Genomic DNA, 26515 nt, shown 5'->3' on the forward strand with positions numbered 1-26515 from the left:
AACAAACACACATGCAGGCATACATACAGCTGCACACAGACACACACACATACTCAGAGAAACCCCACACCCACAGAGACACAACCACACAATCGCAAACACTCCCGGATGCAGAGTGACACAGACGCACAAACAGATTCACAGAGACGTACATACGCCGACTGACATACACGCGTACACTCGTGTCCCTCAGCCCTACATTCTGATGTTCCATTCAGCTATTTGGACCTGCTACACAGGGGCAGATCGAGGCCACTCCGATGGTTAGGTGTAGTTTCGGAAATGTACTTGGAAAATCCAGGCTGGGTCAGGAAGTGAACCGCCACCCCCAATCCATCTTTCCAGTCTTCCCCTCTCTGTAACTTCTGCTCGAGATGTGGGTCAGACCCAGGTTCGCTGGGAATGCAGTTCCCATACCCCATCCAGGGTTAACTCAAAAAATCTTCTGCTCTCCTTGAATGCAACGTTGTACAACAAACCTTCCAGGAAAATAACCAGTTACTTTCCAAAAGAATAACATGACAACATAAGAAATGGGAGCAGGAGTAGGATATTCGGCCCCTCAAGCCTGCACTGTCTTTCAATAAGGGCATGGCTGATCTAATCAAGCGCTCAAGTCCTCTTTCCTGCTAACCCCTTGCTTCCCTCAACTTGCTGATATGTGAAAAGCCATTCACCCCGTCAGTGTCCCTTGGATGCTGCCTGAACGGTTGTTCTTTTTCAGCATTACACTCGTTCAACACAGACACACATATACACACACATAGGCACAGCCGCCCCACACCTAGATACACACACATGCCCAGATGCAGAGAGACATGCAGGTGCACAAACAGACACACAGAGATGTACACATGCCGACCGACACACAAACACACAAAACACACACAAAACACACACAGCCACAGATGTCACCAGTTTCGTCATTTCCCCTATCCCCACCTTATTCCACATCCAACCCTACAACTCGGTTCCAATTTCTTGAACTGTACAACCTGTTCGTCTTCCTTCCCAACTATCCACTCCACCTTCCACTCTAAACTATCACCTTCAGCCCACCTTCATTTAACAATCGCCTTCCCAGCTACTTTCCCCCCAGCACCACCGCCTTCCATTTATCCTTCAGACCCCTTGGCCACAAGCCTCATTCCTAATGAAGGGGTTATGCTCTATATTTCGACTCTCTTGCTCCTTGGATGCTGCTTGAACAGTTGCGCTTCTTCAGCACCACACTCTTTCAAGACAGACACACGCACGCACACACACAGACACAGAAAGAAATACACAGACAGACTGAGACACAGACAGACACACGTAACGACACACACACAAACACACTGACAGCCACACTTCCCACCCACGAAGACAACGACACTCTCCCTCCACACACAGTCACTCACACTCCCTACACACGCACACATAGGCTCACACACAGGCACACACAGGCGCACACAGACACGCGCACACAGACACGCACACACAGACACAGACACACACAAACACACACACACACATACACACACACACACACACACACACACACACACACACACGGACAGGCATACTCAAACAGTCACATGCACACCCACAATCCCCACACATGCACACATCCGCTAACACAGGCATACACAAACAGTTATATACACTCAAATAGACACACCCTAACAAAGGCACAGACACATGAAAAACACACACGAACACACAGACACAAACACACATCGACACATTCGCACACATAGGCACAAAGATACACAAACAGACAGACATACACACAGGCATACAGACAGAAGCTCACACTCATTGACGTACACCACACAGAAAACACACCCATACAAACCAACACACAGGCAAGCACACACACAAACTCACACACACACAAACAGATAGATACCCACAACCACCCATACACAGACACCCACATTCCCCACACACATGCACACACACACACACACACACAGATGTACACTGACACACAGGCACGCACACACACAAAACAAGGACACACACTAACATACAAAGATACACAAAGACATGCATACACATGCAGACGCACATACATACACACAGCTGCCCACACAGGCATACAAACACATAGACACACACACAGATGCACAAACACACATTGACGCACACAAACACATACACACATGCACACACAGGCACGCACACACACACACATCCAGTAAATGCAATGATTAGTGATTTACCCTTACAAATAATCTTAGATGTAAGAAAGGATTGAAAAGTCCTAAAACGCTCCAACAGAGCATGGCATTGTATCATTTTCAGCACAAGAGGGAGAGGCAGAGGGAGAGGGAGGGGTGGAAGGGAGGCCTTGAACACCATTCAATGATTCACCCCAAAACAAAACAGCTCCCATTCCACACAGATGCAGAAATAGAGATGCAAACATACATACACACACTCATGCAGAACACACAAAGAGATAGATACACATATAGAGACACACAAATCGACAAGCGCGGACAGAAATATGCAGATGCATACAAACACACATGCGAGCATAGAGTCATACAGGGAGTTTGAAAACAGACATATCAGCCCATACACTCAATTCTAACGATAATCTCAAACTAAACTCATCCCACGTTCCAGCGCTTGGAACATATTTTTCCAAACCTTCACTTATTCTTGTACTTAATAAAATGTCTTTTAAACGTTGTAACTTTACCCACATCTATCACTTCTGAGGACGTTCATGCCATACACGAATTACGATGTGTAATCACAATGCACTTCATAGGTCCGGATCAGATACACACAAGAACTCTGTGGAAATCTCGATTGCTGGAAATTTTGATGAGATCTTCTTATCATCAATAGCCATAGCTGAGGTGCTGGAAAACATGAGGCTGACTAAACGTGGTGCGATTATTAAACAAACTGGCAAGGAAAAGCCAGGGAACAATAGCCAAATGAGCCTGACATCGGTGGTGGGCAAGTTGTTAGACAGAATCCTAACGACAGGATTTACATGTATTTGGAAAGGCAAGGGCTGATAAAGGAAAGTCAACATGGCTTTTTGCATGGGAGGTCATGTCTCACGAAATGGATTACTTTTTATTTTAAGAAGTAGCAAAAGGCATTGATGAGGGCAGAGCAGTGGACATGATCTATATTGGCTTCAGTTAGGCAATCATCAAGGTTCCCCATGAAAGACTTGTTAGCAAGGTGAGATCTCATGGAATACAAAGAGAACTAGCCATTTGGATACAGAACTGGCTCAAAGATAGAAGACAGAGGGTTGTGGTAAAGGGTTTTTTTCAGACTGGAGGCCCGTGACCAGTGGTGTGCCATAAAGATTGGTGCTGGCTCCACTGCTGTTCATCATTTACATAATTGATTTGGATGTGAACACAGGAGGTTTGATCAGTAAGTTCATATTTGACTCCAAAATTGAAGGTGCAGAGGACAGAGAAAATGATTACCTCAGATTATAACGGGATCTTGATCAGATGGACCAATGGGTTGAAGAGTTGCAGATGAATTCAATTTAGATAAATGTGAAGTGATACAGTTTGGAAGGGAAAATCAAGGCTTAGCTTATACATTTAATGTTAAGTCCTGGGGAGTGTTGCTAAACAAAGAGACCTTGGAGAGCAGGTTCATAGTACTTTGAAAGTGGCGTTGCAGGTATATAGGATATTGAAGAAGGTGTTTGATATGCTTGTCGTTGTTGAACAGTGCATTGAATGTAGGAGTTGGAAGGTTATATTGTGGCTGTGCAGGAGATTGGTTAGACAATTATTGAATATTTCGTACAATTACTGTCTCGCTCTTCGAGGAAGGATGTGTGAAAACTGAAAGGATTTAGAAAAGATTTACAAACATCCAGGGTTGGATGTTTTGAGATTTATGGGGAGGCTGAACATGCCAGGGTTATTTTCCCTGTAGCATCAGCGGTTGAGAAGTAATCATAGAAGTTTATATACTCACAAGTGGAATGAATAGTGTCAATAGCCAATGTCTTTTCCCCGGGGTTGCACGGTCCAAAGCTAGTGGACATAGGTTTAAGGTCAGAGGGGAAAGACTCAAAGGGATCTAAGGGGCAACATTTTCAATGAGAGGGTGCTGTATATGTAACGAGCTGCCAGAGGAGGTTGTGCAGGCTGGGACAATTACAACATTTAAAAGGCATCTGGACGGGCACATCAATAGGAGGTGTTTAGGGGGATATGGGCCAAATGCTGGCAAATGGAACTACATTAATGTAGGACATCTGTTTGGCAGGGACAAGTTGGGTAGAGCTGGGTAGCTCTATGATACTATGTCTTCTGTATACCTTTCTCCTGTCATCTTAAAATTACCCCCTAGTCTTGAAATCCACCACCCTAAGGAAAGGGCACCTTCCATTCAACATTATCTGTACCTCTCTTTGTTTTATAAACCTCTATAAGGTTGATAAGGTCTCAACTTTCCAAGCTGCAGTGGAAAAGGTCCTTGTCCATCGAGCCTGTCTTTATAACATAAACACTCAATTCCCTGCAATAGGGAGAAAGTGAGGACTGTAGATGCTTGAGATCAGAGCTGAAAAATGTGTTGCTGGAAAAGCGTAGCAGATCAGGCATCCAAGGATCTGAGGATCAAGAGAATCGATGTTTCGGGCATAAGCCCTTCTTTAATAATGAGGAAGGTGTGCCAAGCAGGCTAAGATAAATGATAGGGAGGAGGGACTTGGGGGGGGGGGGGGGGCGTTAGGAATGCGATAGGTGGAAGGAGGTTAAGGTGAGTGTGATATGCCAGAGAGGGGGTGGGGGTGGAGAGGTCGGGAAGAAGACTGCAGGTAAAGAAGGCAGTGCTGAGTCCGAGGGTTCGGTCTGAGATAAGGTGAGGGGGGAGGGGAAATGAGGAAGCTGGATAAATCTGCATTCATCCCTTGTGATTGGAGGGTTCATAGGCGGGAGATGAGAGCGAATATTAAGGAGGTCGTAATATTAAGGAGAGCGAATATTAAGGAGGTTAGATTCTGGAAAGGATCCTGCAGACTGGAAAACAGCTATTGTTCCCCTAAACATTTAAAACAGGACGGAGAGGGCAAACAGAAAACTAAATAGCTTGATGTCGGCTGTGAGAAAAACATTGTAACATTTTATAACGAATGTGACAAATAGACACTTGGAAAATAATGATATGATTTTCACCACGGCCCCTGTTCCCCAGCATTTCTGGAAGTTAGTTTCTGCACCTTCTTCTGTGGAGACAGAACCAATGTATTCCTCTCAGTAGGCAGGTGGCTCCTATCAGCTTGTGATATATCGGAGAACTGCACTTCGGACATGTCGCTCACTCCTGCCTGGAAAGTTCCAGACTCAATCCAATACACTTCATGGTGATGGATATGTAATCCACTCTGCCGGGAAAGTTCCAGAATCAATCCAGTTCACATAGTGGCGAGTGTCAGCACAGTCCTGTCCCTTGTGTGAGTTTGAAGGAGGAGACACAGCTCAGTGACTACCTCATTTTTGAAAGACGCTGGTTTCACATTTTACATTTGGAAATGGTCCAGCTTACACAAATGGTCCTGGAAATTCCCGGTAAGAAAATGCAGTGCCCTGGTCCTCCCTGTGTACACAGTTTCTCTTCTGTGTATCCACAATTCCATGTGTTTACCATGGACCCAGAACACTCTGTAAATGCAGTGCTCATATCTGGTCCAGAGTTGGGTCACCATACACTTTGATATCCCTAAATAGACGCAGCAGCTGATAACACAAACCTGTGAAATGCGTCCACAGAACGTCTCTTTACTCTGTAATTACTGGAGCAAGTCAAATCCTCACACACGGTGCACCCAACCAGTGTTGAAAATGTTTCTGTTCCTAGCAGAAAAAAACAGTTACATCTCTGCACGGCCCTACAGTTACACTTCCTTTCTCAAAAAAAAATCAGTTGACAATGTGGCCTCCCGTTTTTTTGTCTCTCAGCAACTATAAGGGCGGCACCAGTATTGCTGATGGAGTTGATCATTACACTCAGAGAAGAAAGACAGAGGGAATATAACTCAATGTAAACAGGGACACATCTAAATTCACATGATATTCAGGAATATGGGAAAAAGGGGAAATTTTAGAGTATGCTCCCATGTTATTTTTCTTCTGGTTCATCATCAGCAGTTCCTATGTTTGCTTTTCATTCCTCTCTCTCTCTCGCTCTCTCTCTCTCTCTCCCTCTCTTTCTCGCTCGGCATTTCTACATCCACTCAACTAACCTTCCCCTCACACATCCGACCATCTCTGATATAAATAAAATTACTTCCAAGTTGCTTTTAGTTGTGATATAGGGTCACTGGATTCGAAACATTATCTGTTCTTCTCCTGACAGAGGCTGCCATACTTGCTGAGATTCTCCAATATTTTCAGAGGCTGTGCAAGTTTATTTCAGATCTCTATCATCCACAGTTCCTTGGTTTATTTCCCCTTTATTTCTGTTGTTTCACGAGATGTCAGCATCACCGGCACGGGCAGCATTTGTCATCCATCACTAAATGTCGTTGACTGCGAGACCATTTGTCAAGACAACATGGAGCCAACCTTTTTTTTGTGACACTTGGTTTCTTTACCAAAGGCTATCAGTGAAATAATAAAAGAAAACCTGATGTTTCATGGTTACTGTTTGTAAAATGAGGTTTCTTTCCAATTGTTGCCACTTGAATTTAAGTTCTAACATTGGTTCTGGTAGAATTTGAAACAATTTCCTTTAGAGTCATAACACAGCAAGTGAAATTATTACTCTGATATGAGGTTCCTATGATGAAATAACTGGAGAGACAAGCACAAGTTTGTAGTCAAAATATTTGTACCTGGAAGAGTGGTCAGAAAAGAACTGGAGCCGTAAAATCTGAAGTTAACAAGGGGGCAGATGACGGCTTATTTTGGAACAGCACTGAGGCAGAGCTGGAAACTGGGGATATTATAGTGGTGGGTGTAGGCAGGGTTGGAAACAGAGAGAATATAGAGACATAGAACAGTTCAGAGCAAAAGGAAAACTCGTGTCTGAACAGTCTTGTTCCTTCTTAGATGTTTATTAGTGAGGATTCGGAAATTGATAGAAATGAAGTGGAATTTGTGACTGAAATTGAAGATAACAGGTTTTGTATTTGTTATATATAAATAGCAGAAATCGCAATAACCTTCACCATCGCTCATAGACAGAAATATGCTTACCAGGGACAATAATAATAGCGAGTATATGATAGTAACCTGTCTGAATAATCATAAGGATGGGTCGTATCCGCAACTCTAACGGTGCCCAATCCCGGGAAAGCAAGTATAGACCCAAGGATAAACTACTGTCCATTGTTGGAACATTCGAGTCTAATGCTCTTGGATTCTGATCCATTCATGGAACACTCCCGTCTATTGTTCTAAGATTCTCTTCCTCTCCCTCTCCCTGCATCTGCTGACCCCAATCATCTTGAGGATGACGCTGCCGCTGATAATATGGAATAACAGGTTGAAGGAAACCCCTTACTAATGGAAGAGGGAAACCCTTCAATGACACAGTTAGTATCCATGGAGACTGACATCAATCACAGTCAATGTACAAACAGCTCCAGTTAACCTTTTCACGACAATCCTTATAAGTCACAATAATACTTGGTCTGGTTGGAATGTTGACATCGCTGAATATTGGGCTAATAACAGCATCTCCAATTGTAAAGTTAGGGGTGAGACAGAGGGATGATGCTTTCTATTCACTAGCTCGATGATCCTACGATGTTTTGGCAGGGTCGGAATTGCTGGGCTCCCAAGGCCGGCTGTGTCTGATAACCAGGCCTGCTGCATCCTTTCGTTTCATTTATTTATGTTTAATTTGACATGTATCTTACCATCATTTAACGGTTTAGGTGGGAGTAGGCATTTCTGAGAGGCTCCTACAGTACCATAAACTGTATAATTACAGTCCATTCCTCGTGGTCCTTGCTGCTGCGGCCTGGTCCTGTGGAGTGACGGTCAAGCTGTCACAGAACCAGCATTCTTCGGTTTAACTTTCCCTAGTTATTGCTGGGGTATCATCAGGATTGGAAGGCGGGAAATCTCTCCCAGCTGCTACACTCTCTCTGAGATTTCTCTCAGAATTGTCTTTTTGATGTTCTTTCCTCCTGCATTGGAGAACTGCAGGTGAGACAATCTCTTTCCTGAATTTTTTGCTTGACAAGTGTGTGTTTATAAGATGTGACCATATTGGAACAGCTATTGTTTAGTAGGTAAACAATCGATTATACTGCTTTTTTGTGTTTTGTCGACAATGGTTGAATTAATTGTGTTTTGCTTAATGTCTAATATTTTCACAAAGCGAATTGTATCTGTAACACAGCATCTCACATTTATCTTTAAAATAAGAAAAAGTTCCAGTCAAGACTACCTTCATCATGTATTTTGAGATGTGTCTGCTCAGTTCCATAACAAAAAGGACAGATATTCACGTTTTAATTGGCTAATTACTGAATGAACAACGTGTTGCAGAAACACTGGATTTAACAGCGGAATGCACCATGCTGGAGGAGTGATAGCTCTATCTGGAATTATATCGCATTGTTAATCCAGCTCACAGTTCCAGCACAGACCGTATAAGCCCAGATGAGATATCTGCTCAACATGGAGCACTGTGCAGACCAGGATCAGTACAACCCAGCAATCAGTCCAAGATGGAATATAGCACAGGTCTCTCCAGTCCACTAGCTATCTGTCCAACACGTGGAGCAGTACAGTACACACCGATGTATTGATTCAGAAACACTGACGAAACGTTCTGTCCAGTATGGGGTGATATGCAGCCCACAACAGTGTCTTGCTCTATAGACGTGGACAGGGCATCTTATCAGTATGGGGAGCTGTGCAGTGAATGGATCTGTAAACCTGGAGCAGTTACCGTCAAAGCAGCTGTTTTCACCACTCCGGTACATTGCTCATTAACAATGTGTTAGATCTCTGCCCATAGTGAGGAAACTTGCAGCCCATGCTGGAAGTGACAGGATGTATAGCTCCCATCCATTTACAGTCCTATATGTCCATTTTGCCATGGCAAGGGGGTGCTGTGGGTGTGAACATCACTGCCAGAGAGAGATGACGGGGGTATCAGCTTAAATATCAACAAACAAAATAATTTTGGGGAAAAAGGGGAAAGGGAGATTGAGAGGCAATTTCATGGAAGATCACATGTTTCAAAATGCTGAAATGAAGCTATTTTGACAGCAGCCGGCAACGTGAGCCAGTATTCCCAGGAATGATGGGCGAATGGGATATTGCCGTGAGTTCGGATGATGGAGATTTTTTGGTGAGCATTTGTTCTTCAGCTTTGTAACTGGAAGTAGGGTCAGCAGATTCTTCAACTCATTGGACAGAAACTAACAATAATTTATTTCAGGGCCATTTTCTTGAGTGTGACTGAGGGATTATCGGTACGAGGCTGAGTTAGTTTCCTGGTGCCATCTTATCGAACTCACCTCATTAACTACCCACCCCACCCCACGGTGTACCTATCATTCAATGCCAGCCTATTTCTCCCACCCTTCATGGCTGAAGGTAAACACCATCGCTTGGATGCCCCATGAATATTCTGTGATCCCTGGCACTGGTACCATCTGTAAAAGGCCAATTGGCAAACGGTTGAGCTTTCTCAGTTTGGAGCTGCCCTGCGCAGGGGTGGCAGCTCACCGCCCAGATCAGTGCAGGATTTGCGGTCTGACGTAATGTCCAAAAATACAGGACAGGCATCAATAACCTTCCCCATTCTGCCGGGATAAGGGCCACCAGCTTCTCTCTGCTCCCGCATACTCATTGAAATATGTTACAGCACCTACCCCCGAACAAGGCTCATGCACCACCACTCTCACTGCTGCATGCAGCACATCCTCTCTCTCTCTCTCTCTCTCTCGCCACTTTACCCCCACACTATGAACACTGTATATCTGTTGTAGCACCTATCCGAACAAGGCTCATTCTGCATCACTCTCATTGATGCACACAGCGTCATTCCTCTTTCTCTCTTTCTCGCTTGTCTTTCCAATACCTTCACACGGTGATAGAATATTCTGGAAAAGGCCGATTATTGGATGTTCCAGAAAATGTTCCAAGTAATTTCCGTTTTCAGGAAAATGTCAATGCACCAGTATGTATCATATAAAGGGAAGGAGCAGAGATGTGTGTTATTGAAACCACATACAATTAAAATCCATCATGAGGCCAATCAACCCTTCAAATGTGCTCTAGCATATAATAAGATTGCGGCTTATTTGATGGTTTTCTCAGCTCCGTGTGCAGGAACTTTCAGTTTTTCAACACCCTGGGTTCCTGTCACTGACCAGACGACACACAGGTTTTCTTCAAACGACTGTTCGAGGGCATTTCCCACGGGGACGGACACTCCAAACAATATATTCCATCAGTTGTATATTTTTATGTAATGGTAAGCTCATTTTACACAGACTGACCAAAATCTACACTTATTTTATGGTTATCGGTAAGCAATAATAATTAGTATTCTGGTTATTTCAATTGTCTCACCTTATTTTATTCAACCAAAAACAGCTTCCAAACACTTGTCTAGTTATAAAATACAATTTCTAGCCGAGAACATTTTTATCCTCAGCCGTTATTTTGACTGATATCTGAATTGTACCTTTTTCCCTTGTTTTGAAAGTTTCTATTGTCCTTTGCCTGTGGCTGTTTCTGTCTGTAACAGTTACACAGTCTCCCACTCATTTGGTTGGATGGCTGGTTTGTGATGCAGAGGGAGGACACAAGCGCAGGTTCAATTTTCCACACCGACAGAGGTTACCATGAAGTGGACGCTCTCTGAACCTCACCCCAACACCTGAGGTGTGCTGACTGTCAGGTTAAACCACCACGAGTGGTCTCTCAATCATGACAGAGCAGCCCCATGGTCCTTTGGAACTCTATTCTATCAGTTTTGGATTTATTTTATTTATCTACCTTACCATTGGTTTTGCATTATCTTCTGGGTGTTTTGGATCAGTGTCATTTTGTAGTACTGCCAGCTTTTCCCCCACATTGCACATTCCTGCCCAATAATCCGTGACTCCATTGTTATCCACGAACCTTCTATCTGTGCCTCAAAAATATTCAATATCTCTGCCTCCAATGCTCTGCGGGAAGAGATTTCCAAAGTCTCACAACAGTGAGAAACCTCATCTGGGGTATGAGGTTGTTATTTTGTCTCCTTACCTGAGAAAATATATAATTACACTGAAAGCAGTTCAGAGATGTTTCACTTCACGTATTCCAGAAATTAAGGGCTTATATTATGGAGGCTTTAATAGATTATTCTTGGAATGAGCGATGATCTTATTGAAATATGCACGACCTTGAGGAGCATGGATCAGGTAGATACCCATTGGGTGTTTGTCTAGTCCAAACATGTCATTGTCATAGAACCTCTACAGTGTGGAAGCAGGACATTCTGTCCATTGAGTGGCATCCCACCCAGACCTATCCCCCTACCCTAACCATGTAATCCTGCATTCTCCATGCCTAAACCAGCTAACCTACATATCCCTGAGCACTATGAACAATTGAGCATGTCCAATTAACTCAAACCTGCACATCTTTTGATTGTGGGAGGAAAGTGGATCACCGGGAGGAAACACACACAGACACGGTGAGAATTGATGGTTGCAATTGAACCCAGATCCTTTGTGATATGAGGAGCAGTGCTATCCACAGATCCACCATGCTGCTCCATTATTTCTATTAGTTATATGTGGCTGACTAAAGAACTCTGTCTGACTTGTTCCTATTACTGAACCTGACCCAGTCTGAGACCTTTATCATCGGCCATATCTCCAACCTGGTTACATTTAAATTTGTTGCAAACTGTGGAGGAGAGGTACTAAAAAAGATAACAGTTGCACCCTGCAACCACAGTCAGAACTGGAGTGAGGAGAATTCACAAAGTGGGCATTTGTTCAAGTGGGAATTCTCTTTCCCAGACGTTTGTGATGGCTGAATCTTTATATTATATCGAGGTTGGCTTCATCTGATTTTCCATAGACAGGTGTATGAAGGATAATGGTGCATGGAGAGAAAAGTGCAACTGAGAGCACAGTGAGATGAACCATGACCTACTTTACTGGTTGAGTAGTGCCAAAGGGCCAAATGGCCCACTCGTGTACCTCAGCCCTGTGTTCTGATGTTCCATTCAGCCCTTCAGACCTGCGACACAGGAGCAGATCGAGGTCACTCCGATGGTTAGGCCTTGTTTCGAAAATGTACTTGTAGAATCCAGGCTGGCTCAACTCCACTTTCCTGCTACACGCTCATATCTCTCAACTCGCTTATATGTCCGAAACCAATCCACCCCCTCTGTAAATACATTCAGTGGCCCACCTTCCACAACTCTCTGGGTTCGGGAATACCAGACATTCACTATTTTGTGAAAGATGACATTTCTTTACATCTCAGTTTGAAATCGATATCTCTTATTCTGTATAAATATCCCGGAGTGAGACACTCTGCCCAGGTGTGGAACCACATTCTCAACAAATACGTTGTCAAGCCCCCCTCTGTACCTTGTCCATTTCAGTAATGTCACGCTCATTCATTTCAAGCACAATGAATAATTGTCTCACCATTTTAGATGTACGCAACAATTCAACCCTCTCATCCCAGAAACCCGCTTAATGTACCAATCTAGTTACTTTCTGCATCAGCATGATGACTTTATTTTTCATGTGCAGGAACACTCCAATCCCTTTGTATTTCTCTTTTCTTGGGTCTCCTTTTCATTAAATAACAGCCTGCCTTTTGGTTGTCAGTGTCATCCTCAAACTCGAATGTGTATTGCACTCAGCTCTCTCCTTCAGGCTCTCAGTATCGATGTAAATAACTGAAGCCATTGGACTGATATTGGTGCTACTCCAGTAGCTATGCCTTTATCATAAAGATCAATGAACCCTGACTCTCCAATTTCTATGTGATAACCATCCGTCATCCCATGTTATCCATCATACTATGAGTTTCTGTTTGGTGGAAGAACCTTTACTTTGTGATACCTTGTGGAAAATCTCTGGAAAGCCTCGTGTTTACCAGCTCCCCTTTATCAAGTCCGCTTGTTATATTCTCAGGGATCTCCAGAAAAACTTTGATGATTTTACAAGGCAAAATATAGTTTTCCTTTCACAAAACCATGCGGACTCTGCCTGAAGCTTTTCTAAATGCCTTGCAATTCCTTCCTTAAAAATAGACTGTCGCAGATTCCCAGCAATAATGTTTGGGGTAAATGGTTTCTGTTTTGTGTCTCGCTCCAAGCTTGAAAACAGGCGCCATATTGGAGCATCACGAGTTTCGCTGGAACACTTCTGTAATCCAGAGAGTTATGGAATCTTTCACACAGTGGCACCAGTCATTCTGTAACCACTTCTTTAAAAACCAATTATGAATTACTACTGACCTGCCTATCCTTCGTGTTATCTGTTTTTAAAAGCCTTGTACCTTTTGTTAGAGACAGTTCGAGAACCCTCCTATTACCATTTTCTTGATGATTTTGAATTACTTACAATGCCTTCCCTGTGACGATTGATGTCAAATACTGGTGTAAATTATCTGCCTGTTCCCTGTAGCCACTTCCCAAGTCACACCCTCCGAATGTCCTCAATGTACTTTCCTGACTTTCTTTCTACCAAAGGTCACACACTCATCTTCAAATTTTTATATACACACAGAAAAACTTGTGATGCTTGTTTTTATATTTCTTGCCAATTTATTTACATCATATTTTTTCATCATTTTTTCGTCTATTTCTTGCTTTTTACCTCGCTTTCTAGATTCATACAGTCATATTGCACACAAACATTTCATCCAACCTGTCCATGCTGACCATGTTTTCCAAACTACACTAGTCTCATCTGATTGCATTTTGTCCACATGACTCTAAACGCTTCCCATTCTTATGTTTGTCCAAAATGTATTTTAAATGTTGTCACTGTAATTGCATCTAACAGCTCATGTGGCAGGTCATTCCATACACACACCTCCTCTGTGTGAAAATGTTGCCGTTTTGTCCCTGTTAAATCTTCCCCTTTTCACCTTATGCTATATGGTTGATCTCCCCTATCGTGTGGAAAAGACCTTGGCAATTCACCCTATCCATGTCTACTATGATTTTATTAACGACCAGAATGTCACTTCTCAACGTCATCCATTCCATTTGATACTAACTTCAAGAACAAGCATTCACTAATAAGCATTGCAAATTTGAAACAATGTTAAAAAAACACTCAGCCCAAACTGTATACTGTGATTTGTTTTTAATCCATGTTATAATACGAAGGCAGCGTGAAACTCTTACTAGTGCCAATAAGACGTCAAGAAAATAAATTCCTTTTTCTAAAGGTGGTGATGATCTCTACAGTGAGAACGTTTCTCTGGCCAGAGCTATGTAAGAAAGGGAATTTTTAAACCACACGGTCAGCGTGAAGTTGTCTTTAGCACAGTGAGATGAAGGGTGAGAATACGTTTTGAAATTTGGAGTATTCAGTGCAAAGGGGGAGAGGTGTTTTCAATAAAGTTTACTCCAAGAAAGAAGCTTTCCAGTGTGAGGTGTGAGTGGGAGATGTAAAACAGCATGAATGGAGAGGCCGAACCACACTGAGACCAGAGGCAAAGTGGCAGCGCAAAGGGAGCTTGATGCTACTGCTGGGAACGTAGACTTGATCAAATAACTTCAGTTGTCGTGGGTAGGGCCCATAATGTGAGAGAATGTGCACTGTAATTGGAGAGGGAGAACCTCGAATCAGAAAGGGGAGACAAGGAGGGAAGAGGATGGAGCAGCAATGGCAGGGATTTCAATGTGTAATTTCGGAAGCAAAATTGAAATTCATGCCTCGCATCTGCGTCTGGTCCCTGAAATAAATGTCTTAAATCTGGGCGCACTCTAATGCTCGTTAATTTGTCATTAAATAGAATCCTTGACAGACTTTGTGAACCATGGGTAGTTCATCTTCTTTCGAGTCCTTCTTTTCGAACCGAAACAATAATGTCTGAGCAGTATGGGATATCTGCTTGAATGTCTGCCCATGTATACCCACTGACCTACCTCTGGGTGTAATTCCACATTACGACTCTGACTAGATGTGAGACAGAAATCCTCAATTTAGATGTCTTGTTCTATTCAATCATACGGGGGAAGTTCTGCATGTGGGTGAACATCTGATCAGCGGAGACTGACTAAATCACACCTCTCAGGTGAAGCAACATTTCACTTGTACTCTTTTAATCAAGTCTCCTGTCATTGCTGCTCACCATGCAGTCTCCTTTGCACAGGTGAGACCAAACCGAGACATTCCCACTCTGTCAGGAGGATTAACCTTGACCTTCTTACTGCTTCCCATATCAAAACCCTTCTTTGCTCTCATGCTGACATTTCAGTCTTGAGCTGCTGCAATGTTCCAATGAAGCACAACCCAAGCTCGAGTAACACCTCACTTTACGTATTGTACGTTACAGCCCGTAGGAGTTAACATTCATTTCCATAACTTCACAGTCTGAATCCATTATAGCTGTTCTCCATTTTACGTACATTCTGCTTCCTGGTTTCCCTATGACCTTGTCTATGTCTTGTTTATGTTGCAATCAGTAGAGAGAAACCATTTCTCCCATTTACACTTTAATTTACACCCAATTTACATCTGTTTCTCTTTCACCACAATCAAAAGTCTGTGACATTGCACCTCCACATGCTCTGTTTCCCATCATCCCTCGTCCACTTTTATCAAAGGATTAAAACGTACTTTTCAGTTCTGAACAAGAGTCAAGCTGGACTTGAAATACTACCTCTGTTTCTCTGTGTCCACAGATGCTGCCAGACCTGCTGAGTTTCTCCAGCAATTTCTGGTTTTGTACAGCTTGAAAGACGCGTATCAAAGCTGCTCAAACGCCCTGTCCAATATGGAGCACCATGCACTGGGAAGTGAATAATAACGCAAGATGTACAAATTCTTTGGTTCTGCAATTACATAACATTGGCATCATTGACACCACAAAGTTCTTAATCGAGGCCATGGAGAGAAACAGAGAAAAAACAGTCACAATGTTAAAACCGAAAATGGCACGACTGGATGGAAAAGATTCAGATGAATATTAGAATTGGAATTGTTACAGTGTGGAAACAGGCACTTCGGCCCAACAAATCCACACCGATCCTCTGAAGACTAAACCATCCAGACCCATTTCCCTATCCTATATTTATCCCTGACTAATGGACCTAAACCTGCACATTCCTGAACACTATAGGCAGTTCAGCAAGGCCAATAACCTGCACATTTTTGGATTATGGGTGGGAATCGGAGCATGCGTAAAACATCTCACACAGACATAGGGAAAATGTGCAAGACAGTTGCCTGAGGATGGAATCGGACCTGGGTCCCCAGCGCTGTGCGGGAGCATCGCTAACCATTGAGCCACGGTGCTGCCCCGCGGAAAATATTCAGGGGTTTTCAGATACATGACAAATAAGAGGTGTGACACCCTGGACAGACATTCAGAGGAATGATAATATTAAAATGGAAGTGTTACCACATCAGTGAACAGGGTAGATCACGGGGTGATGGGGGAATCTGTCTCGGTGTGGACTGGGGGACAGACAGCTGAATTGCATTGCAGAAATTGCAGCTCAAACCTGGAAGTTCGTGTGGTACTGTAGATCACAGCTGGACAGAAGGAGAATTGGATTCAGTTACAACATGTAACATTTTGCCCAGTCTAATCTTTCAGTCTATTATTCCAATTATCAGATCGATGTTTCATTGACGATTATGGGTGAATATACCAGGGTCAGAACCATGTGACTAAAACTAATGACAATCCATTTAAAGCTATCACACTGACGACTGTACTTACATTCCAAACAGCAGGACTAATATCTGATAGAGAAGGCAACGTGATTACAAAGCAAACATATCAGATCGAAGCTCTGCATTCCTGCCACATCCAGTCAGAAATGGTGTTGAACCATGGAACAACTGACAAGAGAAAAGGGTTCCACAAATATTATTTGAAAACAATGTTTATTGGGATTAGTGCGTCGCTGACTAGATCAGCATTTATTGCCCGGAGGACTGTTAAGAGTCAATGACATTGCTGTGTGTCTGGAGTTGCATGTGGGCCAGAGCAGGTATGGATGGCAGTTTCCTTCCCTAAAGGACATTAGTGAACCAAATCGATTTCTCCCACAATCAGCAATTGATTCATGATCATCATTCAACTCTTAATGCAGCAGGTCAGGCAGCATCCAGGGAACAGGAAGAAGGACTTATGCCCGAAACGTCGATTCTCCTGTTTCCCTGGATGCTGCCTGACCTGCTGCGCTTTTCCAGCAACACATTTTCAGCTCTGATCTCCAGCATCTGCAGACCTCATTTTCTCCTCAAAGAATTCATCTCTTAATCCCAAACATTTATTGGATTTGAATTCCATCATGTATTGTAATAGGAATCGAACTCAGGTCACCAGAACAATATTAGAGTTAGCAAGCCCAATAACCTGTACATGTTTGGATTGTGGGAGGGAACACATCAGCAGCAACACTATTTGGCTATTGCTTTACCATTCCGCGAAAAAACATGGAACCTTCTAGCACATCAGTGTAGAAGACAAGGATGCAGTGTATACACCATCCTCAGCCAGAGGTGTTGCTTGGATGATCCCCACAGAATAATAGATGCCAGACTTCAAACAATTCGATTCGCTGCTCGTAACATGAAGAAACAGCTGAACACAGTAGATACGACAAAGGGAATGGGCCCTGACACCATTCCTGCAATAGAACTAAAGACTTGTGCTGCACAACAAGCCGTGTCTCTGTGGAAGCTGTTTCATTCCAGCTCCAACTCTGACATCTCCCTGTCAACGCAGAAAATTACACAAAAGCGTCCCGACCCTAAGAGGAGAATAATTATAATCTGACTAATTACCACCCCCTCAGTCCCATCACGATAATCAAATTGGTGAGAATTCCTTTGACAGAGTTGTCGACCAGCACAGAAATAATGTGCTCAGTGCTGCTTCCTATAGGCCTCCATGTGGAGACGGTGTTGCTATGGAAATGTCACTGGATTACTCATCCAGACCAAAATAATGCTCTGGCAGCTGGTGGAAGTTAGATATAATTAATAGAATAGGAGATCTAAAATCTGGTGCCAGTAATATTGATCTTGAAGCACATGTCTATTGTCAACGTAAATTTCCTTCCCCAATGTACATTCAGGAAGTGAATCTCCCGTGCTTTCCTGGTTGAGCCAAAAAGTGGCTGCAGATATACAGAAAATTGGTAAACTCTTCAATGAAGCTGCCATGCGAGGCCGTTATATCAAACTTCTCCGAGGTCTTAATCGGATAAAAATGAGATAACACCGGGCACCAGCCTCTGTATCGGAATAGGAAGCACAGTCCAGTCGACACTGCAGAGACCTCCTTCCTTACATCTGAGAGTTTATGGCAACAATAACAGAGCTTTCCCACAGATTGCAAAGAAACATCGCGAATTGAGTAGACCTTTCAACACATTGAACCTCCCCCACTCTAGGTTCTGACCAAACAACTCTTCAATTAACATTTCCCTAATACTATATACTGTATATACTTTGAAGTGATCATATATCAGAAAAATATGAAGTAGGAACTTTGGTACATCAATTTTGCTCTCCCATTCAATATAACAATGGCTGATCCTGTATCTCCACACCAACTTCCTGCTGCAACTTCACCCCTTTAGTGTCTAAATATCCTTATTTATATTCAGTGCCTTAGTTTCCACAGTCTTATGTGGGACAGAATTCCCCAGGTTTATGAGTCTGCGAGTGCAGACATTTATTGTCATCTCAATGCAGAGTGGCTTGCCTGTGACCCTTGTTATAGACGTCCCAGCCAGTGGAATTATCATCCCTGCTGACAATCTGTTTCACCCTGTCAGAGTTTTATACATTTCACTGAGATCTCCACCCATTTTCCTAAACTCCATGGAATTCAGGCCGAGTCGCCTCAAAGTCTGCACCTACAACAAGCCTGTCATCCCAGAGATCAGTCTGGTAATCCTTCACTGCACTCCCTCAATGTCAGGTTTGTGCTTTATTAGGTAAGGAGACCAATACTGCACATAATATTGCACAATGTTCGAGATGGGGGCTCAACAAGGGCCTGTGTAGCTGCAGGAAGACACACCTCGGCTCAAATCCCCCGGAAATGAAGGTCAACACATCATTTATCTTCCGACCTGCTTTCTGTTCTAACAGTATTGCTTTCTGTTTCTGGCGTACAAGGAGATCGAGATCCTTTTCAATGATACAGCTCCCCACTTGGTGGGTCTATGTGTACTGATCAATATTGACTTCTGGCTTCAGAACTCACTGCCCTGCATGGACCTTGGAGTTTAGTGAAGAAGTCAACAAAATTATGCACATTAGTATCTTCATGCTGCAACTTTTTTATATTAATTCCTTTAGAAATGCTAGCCTGTTCATCTATTTTTCCAAACAAAATGCTCAATTTTGCATCTATCCACATTGTTCTTCATCTGCCACATATTTTGCAACTTCGTCCACTTGTCTCAATTACCTTGAAACTTTTTTATATCCTCCTCTTCCTCTCACAATCTCAGTTGGTACCATCAGCAGATTTGGAAAGGTTACATTTAAGACCCATGAACAAATGTTTGATCTGCTTTCTGAATAGATGGGGCCCAAACATCAATTCCTGGATTATCCCGCTAGTCATTGCTTTCTACTCCAAAATATATCGAACGGTTTATGCTGATTCTCTTTTTCCTGCCAGCTCTCCTATTCTCAACCCATGCCAGTATATTAGATCTAGCTGTTACACACGGTTATAGGCAAGTACAGATCCCCTCAAATCATTTCAAGGAAGTAGCACAGACCCAACATTTGCTCGTTGACTTAAGCAAGTGTAAGGCGGATATTCCAGGAGTGATACAGCTGGTCAAACCACTTAGTTTTAAACAAACCAGAATGTCTTACCAAGATTACTGAGGGAGACACAAACACAAGAGGATACAATACAGAATAACTTAACCTATCGGAAAACCCAACAGATTATCCCAACTTAATGATTGTGTTCCAAGTACTTGATATAATCCCCATAAATATCACATGGCAAAACCGAAAGGAAAAAAAAACAAGATCAAACCCAGTTTCTAACAGGAGAGTTGTCCGAGCGAGGGATGAACAACATAGACCTGCTTCTTTGAGTCCGGTAGCTTCACAACTGGCTGCCTGCTTTAAGTAAACAGGCGGACTGTGGAAAATCAGACCAAACAAACCAAAGCAGAGGAGCTAAACTGGGATAACTGGCCACTCCCCCATCATAAGAACAGAAGAACAGAAGAACTAGGAGCAGGAGTAGGCCGTTCAATAAGATCATGACTGATCTACTCGTGGACTCTGATCTACTTTCCCGCGCCCTCACCGTATCCCGTATTTACTTTATTGTTCAAACAGTATCTACCTTTGTTTTCAAAACGTTTACTGAAGTAGTATCAGTACTTAACCGGGCAGGAAATTCCAGAGATTACAAACCTCTGGGTGAAGAGGTTCCTTCTCAATTCAATCCTAAATCTACTCCCTCTAATGTTGAGGCCATTCCCTCTTGTCCTAGCTTCACCTGTCAGTGGAAACATCCTCTCTACTTCTCTCTTATATACTCCCTGCATAATTGTATATGTTTCTATGAGATCATCCCCTCATTCTTCTAAATTCCAATGAATATACTTCCAGTCTGCTAAGTCACACCTCATAAGCCAACCCCCTCACCTCTGGAATCAACCGAACAAACCACCACTGCATCCCCTCCAGTGCCAGTATACCTTTCCTGAAGTAAGGAGACCAAAACAGCATGCAGTACTCCAGGTGTGGCCTCACCAGCACCCTGGACAGCTGCAACATAACCTCCCTGCCTTTAACCTCAATCCCTTTAACAATGAAGGGCAACATTCCATTTGCTTTCCTCAGTAATTGCTGTACCTGCAGACCAACCTTCTGTGGTTCATGCACATGGACAAGCAGGTCCCTCTGTATAACAGCATGCTGCAACGTTTTACCATTCAAATAATATTCCTTTTTGATGGCACTCCCAACAAAAAGGATGATATCACATTTATCATTTTGTATTCCATCTGCCAGACCTTTACCCACTTACTCAAAGTATCTATGTTAATGCACGAAGTCTCACAGTCTTCTGCATACTTTGCTATGAAACGCATCTTCGTGTCTTCTGCAAATCTTGACACACTACACGTTTTCCTCAACTCCAAATCATCTATATAAATTGTGAATAATTGTGGCCCCAACACGGATCCCTGAGGCACACCACTAGTTATTGATTGCCAGCCAGAATATCACTCACCTACACTCACAATTTGCTTCCTGTTAGTCAAGCAATCCTCTGTCTATGCCGATAATTGACCCGTAACGTCTTGCACCTTTTCCTTAAGCAGCAGCTTCTTGTGCGGCAACTTGTTGAAAACATTTTGGAAATGTAGGTACACCATAGCCACTGGGGCCTTATTGTTCACCTTGCTCGTATTGTCTCCATAGATTTCCAAAAGACTTGTTAAACATGACCTGTTCTTCATGGACCCATGCTGCGTCTGCGCAATGGGACGTTTTCTATCGAAATGCTTTGCTATTTCTTCCTTGATAATACACTCAAGCAGTTTCCTCACTACACAGGAAAAGCTAACTGGTCTATAATTCCCCATATTTTGTTTATAAACAGTGGCGTCACATTTGCTGTTTTCGAATCTGCTGGGACTGCCTTGGAATTCAGCAAATTCTCTCAAATCGCCACAATTGCATTTACAATTTTTACCGCTACCTCTTCTAGAACCCTGGGATGCATTCCATAAGGGCCAGGAGACTTGCTTACCCTCAGGTCCGTTATCTTGCGCAACACAATCTCTTCCATAATAATGATTTTTTCCAAGGTCCTCACCTACCTTCGTCTCTTTGGCAATTACTTGCATGCTATTAGTGTCCTCCACTATGATGACAGATACAAAACACCTGTTCAATGCCTCGGCTATTTCGTCATATCCTATAACTACATGACCCTTCACATCCTCTGAAGACCAATATTTACTCGAGTCATGCGTTTACATTTTATGTATTTATAGTATATACCATCATCTATCTATCTTTATATTCTGTACTTTTTTTTTCTCTCGTGTTCTATCATTCTTTTCTTTATAGTTCATTTTGTGGCTTCCTGTTCACCTTTAATGTTTTCCCCAATCTTTTAGGTTTCTGCTGTTCTTGGCCACTTCGCATTTCTTCTCTTTCAATTTGATAGCGTCCCTTATTTCATTCGACACAATTGACAGATTACCCATTTTCTCAGAGTATTTCCTTTTCACTGGAATATACTTTTGCCACGGAAATTAAAAATCTCCTTTGAAAGTTGTCCACTACTTGTCAACTCTCCCACCATGAAGTATTTATTTCGAGGTGACTTTAGCCAATTGCTCCCTCATTCTACTGTAGTCTCCCTTGCTGAAGCACAGCTACTTGTTATTGGATTTTATCTTCTCTCTAACTGTATTCTAAATTCTACCATACTGTGATCACTCCTTCACTGTGATGTGAATACTTATTCTTGTCTCCTTGTACATGACCAGATCTACGAAACCTTGCTCCTCATTATGCGTGCTTTTATTTTAGACTTGAAAGCATTCCCAAGTAGTCAAACCCAGACTTTGTGGATCCGCTGCTTTTAAGACATCCACGAAAAATAAAACAAGGACAGAATAAACTTGTTAAAGGAGTAGCATTGTCACAACACTAGACTTGGGACTTCATCAAAAATGTTTCTGATAATCCAAATTCACTGCAGATATTGCTGCGCCATAATTTATTTCCCATTCAGTTTCTCAAATATGACTGGACTTTAATAAATCGGCAATGACTTTATCTATGTTCATTACTTCATCATTAATGTAATTTTCAAAGTTCCCTGCAAATGCGTCCTTTCTACTAGACTCTTGTATTGTCCTGATTTGTTTTTTGGTGCTAAGCAGGCTGTGATTCCCTGCCTCCTTTAGAAATACTTGGATTTCATTTGCTGCTGTCAAACCTGTGAATTCAGATCCAGAATCATCAAGCATTTGGAAGAGGATAAACAGAGTATTCATTATTACCTTGGCCACCTCCCTTAGTAATCAACGAGAAGATTAACAGGTCATGGGGATTTATCATATTTCAGATAATATAATTTCTCCAAACTGATTATGTACAGATTTGATTCTATTTACTTTTTCTCAGTAGACTGAGAAGTGCTGGAGTTTACTTTTTGAAATGTTTTCTTTTGTGAAGGCAGAACAAAAGTGGTTGCTTCATAGTCCTGCCATTTTCCTTTTCTCTGGTTTCAGCCTGTAAGGAAGATACAATGATCTTCTCTAACATTTCACCTTGGTATACTGTATGTTGAGAAGCTTTTGCATTTCACTCTTGCTAATGTACGCTTCATAAACCCATCGTTTCCTGTCTAAAGCTGCTCAGTGATTGACCTTCCACAGCCATACAATCACAGAAGCAATCTCCGTACAGTCAGAAATACAGTACAATCTACATTAGTCCCACTTTCATACATCAGGCCCATAGACGTGAGTGTTATGACCCTTCAAGTGCTTGTCCATGTTCCGTTTAACGGCTGTGCGATGACCCACAACAACTTCCCTCTCAAAAAGTGCATTCCAGACACCAACATCCTCTGGGTGAATAAAAACATCCTGAATCCTCTCTAAACGTCAAATCCTTCACTTTAAAAGCGTGTTCCTTTGCTCTTGACCCTCTGACTTAAAGGAACCGCTGTGGTCTATCCACCCTGTCCATGCCCTTCGTAATCATACCCTGACGTTGCCCTCAGTCTTCTCTGCTCCAAAGTAACCAACCAGAGCGTATCCAGCCTCTCTCCATGGCTGATATGCTCCAAACCAGGGAACATCCTGGTGAATCTCCTCTGCGCAACTCTCAGTGAAATCACATCTTTCCTAATGTGGATCCCTGAACTGCACACAGTATTCCATCTTGACCTAGCCAAAGTGCTATATAACTCTTGTAATCTATGCCTCGATTAATAAAGGCTATGATGCTGTCTCCAATTACTTCTTAACTAATCTATTACCCAGTCCCGTCACATTCAGGAATGTGTGGAGAAGCACCCTCTGAACTTGCGAGTCTGCTGCCATTTATTGAGTCCTCCCATGTCTGGTTCCTTCTGCCAAAGTGCATCACCTCATATTTATCAGTGTTACATTCCATCTGCCACTGATCTGCCCATCTGACCATTCTATCTGTATCTTCCAGTCACGTAAGACCTTCCTCCTCACTGCTAACCACCCGAGTAATCTATGTGTCAGACACAAACCTAATTATTACACTCACCCCATGCCCCTTCACATTCACAACTATATCATTTATGAATGCCACAACTAATAAGGGACACAGCACTGACACACAAACAGTCTTCGACAACCACCTATTTTCTGCAGTAGTTTCTTGAACACTGATCTGCTACTCACTGGTCTGTAGTTCCTTGGTCAATCTCTACAGCCCTTCTCATAAAGAGTGTTCTCCAGTCCTCGGCACCTTACCTGTGACCAGATTGTATTTAAACACTTTCATCAGCGCCTTTCATCCCTTATCTCCAGCAGCAGCCTGAGATGTAACTTAGCTGGATCTAGGGACGTGAATATTTTATACCAGCCAAAACTATCAATCCCTGTACACATCTTATATAAATCTGCTCAAGAGCTTCTCAGTCTATCTTCTCGAATTCTGTCCCTGCATCCTCCTTCTCCCAAGTAAAAGAGACATGAAGCTCTCATATTTCAATCTATCAACGTTCACGAGCTTCACAAACAGATTCCCGCCTTGATCTCATGCCACGTTTCACCAGCAGAATACCTTGCTATCTGAGGGATTAATCTGAGACTGTCCATTCAGTATATGGGATCAGTATGTTTTATTTAGATCAAGACATCAAAATTGTATACAATGCTCCAGGTACAGTCTCACCAGTACTCTGTGTAACTAGTGCAGAATGTTTTTCTTGCTCGTCTGAACAAATTACTGCAGAAGCTGGAATCTGTACTGAAACTAACACATGAGAGACATCATAGTGAGTCAGACCAGCATCCGTAAAGAGAGAGCAAGTTAACGCTTTGAGTCGAGTTGACCCTTCATCGTCTGTATTTAAATGAAGGCAAACTTAACTTTTACCTTCCCTGTTTGTATATGTTTCTCCCAATACCATTTGCTTTAATGTTTCTGCTAACATACTGTATGTGCTGATTAAAACTCCTCCTGAATATCTGACTGTATCATATCCATTGCTTCTCTATGATTAGGTCTACAAGATATATCTTCAAACAAAACGTTTGTAAATTATAACTTCCCTTTCATAAATGCAGAATTCTTGAAGTTTGCTATTACTTTCTCAATGTCCAATATCACATTCGTTATGATAGATTGAAAAAGATTACTTCCTGCGGATGACAAGTAAACTGGTCTGTAATTTTCCATTCTCCCTCTTTTTCCCTACCTAAATCATTGGAATGCATTTATATCCTTTCAAATTGAATACAGATAAATACAGTCATCCACAATCCAATCCATCTGTGTATTGCTGCTTTCTCTGAAATTGTAGTATGAATTACATCTGATCTGTTAGACTTATCAATCCTCAATCCAGGTATGTTGTCATATATTACCACGTCACTAGTCTGAAGGATTTTAGTGTTCAGTTACAAAGGTTCTATGGTATTTCTGGGATATGTTCTGGATCTTCGTCCGTGAAGACAGACATAATGTAACAGTTTCGTCTCCCTGTCAATTTTCTGTTCTCTACGATAAGTCATCCTGTCCACACATTCACGCTACCACATTTGGCCCTTTTAAAATTTTCCTTTCAAATATGGACAGACATTTTGCGCCAATATTTACCAAGAACAAAAAAAAAAAATCCAACACAGGAACAGGCCTTTCGGGCCTTCCAAGCCTGCTTCGATCCAGATCTTCTATCTAAACCTGTCACCTATTTTCGAAGGATCTGTATCCCCCTGCTCCCTACCCATTAATGCATCTGCCCAATTACATAGTAAACGTCGCTATCGTGACCACGCCTAACACCTCCGCTGGCAATGCGTTTCAGGCATCTGCCAGACTCTGTGTTATGAACTTTCTGAACATAGCTCCCAAAAACCTTTTCCCTCTCATCTTGAATTCCTGACCACTAGAAATTGAGTACCCCACTCTGGGAATAAGGCCTTGCTATTCACACTGTCTATACCACTTATGATTTTGTAGAACTCAATCAGCTCACCCGAACTTCCGTCAGTCTCATGAAAATAATTCTAATCTACCAAACCTCTCTTCATAGCCAGTTGCCTCCAATACCAGGAAATATCCTGGTGAAACTCCTCTCCAAAGCATCCACTTCCTTTTGGTGAGGTGGCGATCAGAACTATACGA

Source organism: Chiloscyllium plagiosum, unplaced genomic scaffold (assembly GCF_037043375.1).
Source record: "Chiloscyllium plagiosum isolate Xiang-an unplaced genomic scaffold, Cpla_swu_hap1 HiC_scaffold_42, whole genome shotgun sequence".
Lineage (NCBI taxonomy): Eukaryota > Metazoa > Chordata > Chondrichthyes > Orectolobiformes > Hemiscylliidae > Chiloscyllium > Chiloscyllium plagiosum.